We start from the raw sequence: 4,301 nt of genomic DNA, 5'->3' as shown, positions 1-4,301 counted from the left end.
AATTTCAGTCTAGAATATCCACCACCGCTCCATCCCCCTTAGCATCTCTGTCCATCCACAGCCATTCTCCAAACCAAGTCCAGAAGAAACTTCAGCCAAATAAAAGCCCACCTCTCCACAACTTTGTCTGCATCACCCTCATGGGTTCTTCTTTGCCTTTCAGTGGGTGAGCCATCAGACCCTGCACTGTAGGAAATGGGCATCCCAGGGAGAGTCTCAACTGTGGCTCTTGGGGAGAAACTGAAGAGATGGGGGTCTACTGAGAGAATGCCGAGGAGTTTGGGCTATCAACTGCAGAGGATTCGATTTCTGTCTTGCAGACTGATGCCAACCATGGAGAGTGCCAGGGCCTTCAGAGGGTGTGACTTCTCAACTGACATCCGAGCACAAGGAGCAGCACGTGAGGAGAGATCCTGCCCTGCCTCCAAGATCTGCAAACACCTAGAGGCCAGATGAGAGTTGGAGCTTGTGAGACAGTCCACAGTTTAATGGGGGTACGGGAGGGCTCAGTTGGTTCCTATGCTCCTAAAATGGAAGAGTTTCAGATGCAGTTTGAATATTAAGCAACCAGAGTTTAATGGTTTAAGCTTTATGAAGCCAGATGCCTAACAATATGCATTCACAGGTCTTTTAGTTTCCCGTTATTCCTGCGCTGTTCCTCTCTCAGGGGGACACTACCAGGAAGGAAGGTGCTTCTCTTGAAAGGACACCTTTACAATTAATTCAATCCAAGTAGACATATAAGATGCGAGAATCTGCACAGGGGTTCAGGTGCCCAAAGCTGACTAGTTAGTAGAGGAGAGGTAGTAGCAGTTTTTGTGACCCTGTCTAGGAAGTCCCTGAAGAAAGTTGAAGTTGCACCAGCTCATTGACCAATGGCTTCTTTTATAGGCCCTGCTTCGTGGGCTACCACCGTCTCTGCATCTTGGTTTGGGGTGGAGTGAGCCACAGCAACAACGCTTATAACTTGGCCATCAGTCAACCACCATCATCTTTTCACCCAGTTTCTGGCTCTGAGCAGAAACTCAGAGGTCCTATTTCCGGGACCTCTTTGGCAGACCCTCCCGGAAGCTAATGTTCTAATATAAGGTCCCCCAATAGCTGCAGAAAGGTCAATGCAACTGAAGCATGAGTCCCCACACTGCAGCCATGCGGTTCACAGAAGGGTGAGGTCTCAGTGAGCCTTGTGTCTTGTGGACTGGGAACATGACACTTGACCCCAGGTGTGGGGAGGGCTATGAAGAAGCAGGAGCAAACTCCCCAGGAGAATGGAATTGAGGTAAAGGCAAATACAATTGTCACATGTTCCCAAAGGAGCTCCAGAGGCCAGACACCAGGACAGAGGGACACAACTGGCTGGTATGTTGCGTTCCTTTCATTCGGGGCTTCCTGGCACGGGTAACTACATTTTGCTCTCAGTGAGTGATATGGGCACAGCTCACCAACAGTTTTTGGATATGAATTCTAGAAGTAGGCTGCCTGTGCTCAACATCTCCCTGTGAGCCTTGTGCCCCAGAGGGAGCAGCTTTCCCCTGGTGCCCGCTGTGGTAGTGACAGTCACAGAATTCCTGTATCACTGTACCTTCTCAGAGTCCTCCTACTATTTGAAGCATCACAACTACATGACTCAGTATACCACAGCGTGTTTCTGTCCATCACTTCAGTCTTTTAAACATGTGCCCCATAACCTTAAACTGAGATGTTCAGCAATGTAGTGAATACATCACTTAGCATGCTCAGCAATGAGCTCACCATCCATGAATATTGAGGTTCTGTGAATAAAACCCCAAAGTTTTCTGTGTTCAAAGAAGACACTGTAATCTGACTGAGGTCCATGCCCTCCTTACTTGCTGAAGGAGCTAACTCTTAAATCTTCTCCACTCTTTTACGATCCCATCTCTGCTTCATTTGGCTTTGAACTTACTCTTGGCTCAGTGTTTCTAAACAGGGCAGGCATGAACAATGCCATTCTAACATGCTTTGTCTCCTTCAGGGCAGAGGAAGTCCTTCAGACTGAATGAGGAAGAGACATAGATGGTCTATCTGGATAAGGCAAAAAGGAAGAACATTCTAGAGAAACGGATAACTGGCATAAAGTTTCCTGTTCTCCAGAACCAAGGCCTGCCAGAGAATAATGAGTGCATTTTGGCTGGAGTTTGGGGGCTCCTTCCCTTGTGACCAGTCCTGGGAAGATACTAGCAGGGCCTAGTTAGGAAACCTCTGCAGAATTGAGCGAGGCTTACTGCCCTGCTGCTGTCCTGGCTGCAGATCTGAAACACACCCAGAAACAGCTCCTCACCAACATGCCTGATCATGGGTCTTATGTCCTTCAGAACCCTACTTTACTCACATATCTCCCTGAAAACACTTACTTCAAGAGAAACAAAGAAAGAAAAGATGGCCCCAAGAGTTCTGGAATTGACCTTTGGTTACTAAGGGTATTATGGCTGGGACCAAGAGACTGCCTATAAAGTTACAAATTCTCCAATGAAACTTTTTGTGGCCAAGAGCAACTATTTAGGGTCCCTTAAGGTTCACAGTGTGTTCTCCATGTGAGGTGACATCTGTGGAATCCATAAAGAGGGTGGATGCTAAAAGCCTGGTACACAGTAGCTCCTGTGACTGTGTCTTCTCCCCCTGGAAAATCGAGGAGCAGTTCAGGCGAGTATATGAATGAGCTGGCTGGCGTTGTGGGTCCATCATCCACTTCTCTTCTCTTGGGTAAGAGGCCAAAGGAACATGTCCTGAACAGTATGGATGTAGCCATGCCACAGAAAAACATGTCCTGAACAGTATGGATGTAGTCATGCCACAGAAAAACCACTCAGGCTTTTGGTGCACACCTCTGTGCATCTCAAAGACTCAGTACTTGCCTGGTTCACTTCGTTTGTCCTCAGCAAGACTCCCTGACGTAGTAACAGCAAATGCGTACCTTCCCCAGCTGTTGGCTTCATTATAGACCGGAGGCCTGACTTAGTAGTCACCTACTGGCCTAAAACCTCATCTCACCTTACAGGCAAGCTGCTTGGTTCTTGGCCCTGTTTCTCATGGGGGCGGGGGAGACTCATCTGGTGGTCATGGTTGTAGACTCTGATGCAAATGCAGTGACTACCCATGACAGCTCAGCCTTCATGCCACTTGGACACTTCCTTCAATACGACCTGGTGCTCAACAACTCTGGGTTTAGAGGGTCAGAGTGGACACCCAATGGCAGGACAATAGACACCAGGACCCTTCCCAAGGCACACCTCTTTAGTCTCTCAGTCATCCTTTGATCTTCAACAAGGAGTGACATCCGGCAGTTTTGGAGGCTGATACAATCAGAAACTTGTCTTCTACCATGGGCCAGTACTCAGTGAACTCAATGTGTTCTCAGCTGTGCAGCCCCAGAGATTAGCCTCCTTGGCGTCAGCACAAGGTGTCTCCCTGCTTGTTCCAGGTGGTGCTCCTTGACTGCATGCTGCTCAGGACACTGCACGTTCCTCACCCAGTAGGGCCTTCCAAAAAAACGAAAACAAAAACAAAAACAAAAAATCCCCTACTGGCTGTCAGCCCCATGGCCATCAGAGCTCTACCTGTTTATAACCTTGTCAGCTGGGTCAAACGGAAGCACCAGGAATCCCTCTGTGGAGGCTCAGGATGGGAGGAGGTGCCCCTAAATGATGCTGGAGTAAGGAGGCTGTGGAGACACACAGAAGATGGCAGAGCTGCTGAAGCTATGATCAGGCAGGAGAAGGAGGGTGAGACAGTGCTCTACAGGAGAATGGGGATTCCCTTTGCCCTGCCTGGCACACCTTGCTGTTCCAGCTTTCTCCAGGAGCTGATTTCCAAGGCAGCATCCCACATTTGCCCTTTAGTACCAGCTGGCCCCCCACTGGGACAAGATTCTCTCCTCTTGTGGCTGGCCATGCCCCGCAATCTCTGCAGAGGAAGTATGGCCCTGGCCCTGCTAGTTCAAGGCCCCTGGCCTGCCCAGTGTGCTCACTCCCTTTTCCTCATCTTGGTGACTAGAATTTCCCCATGGACTCTCTTGCTCCTGCTTCACCTTGCTTCATGCCTTTCTGCCCTCCCCCATCCCCACTTTCTCTCTTCTGCATTGTTCCACTCCACCGCCCCCCCCTTTTTCTCTTTGCCTCGCCTCTTCCTTCTGGGTATACAGATTGTGTACTTCTGCCAGGCTCACCAGGGATGCTGTTGGTGTGGATGAGGGGAATAGCTGGTAAAGAACCTGAGCTCAGTTCTGTGTGAGCATTCAGTTATACATGTAGAACCTGGAGGGTTGGTACTTTATAAGGTGGAAG

General features: G+C 49.3%; 1 long non-coding RNA gene across 1 annotated transcript; it reads left to right on the top strand.

Moving 5' to 3' along the window:
* Window positions 1–338: 338 nt before the first annotated feature.
* Window positions 339–2,053, top strand: LOC119087190. Its single transcript, XR_005090634.1, has 2 exons — window positions 339–494; window positions 1,994–2,053. It is a non-coding gene; the product is annotated as an uncharacterized LOC119087190 (long non-coding RNA).
* Window positions 2,054–4,301: the final 2,248 nt, after the last annotated feature.

This window comes from Peromyscus leucopus, unplaced genomic scaffold (genome assembly GCF_004664715.2).
Source record: "Peromyscus leucopus breed LL Stock unplaced genomic scaffold, UCI_PerLeu_2.1 scaffold_200, whole genome shotgun sequence".
Classification (NCBI taxonomy): Eukaryota; Metazoa; Chordata; class Mammalia; order Rodentia; family Cricetidae; genus Peromyscus; species Peromyscus leucopus.
This window is presented reverse-complemented; position numbering and strand designations above follow the sequence as displayed.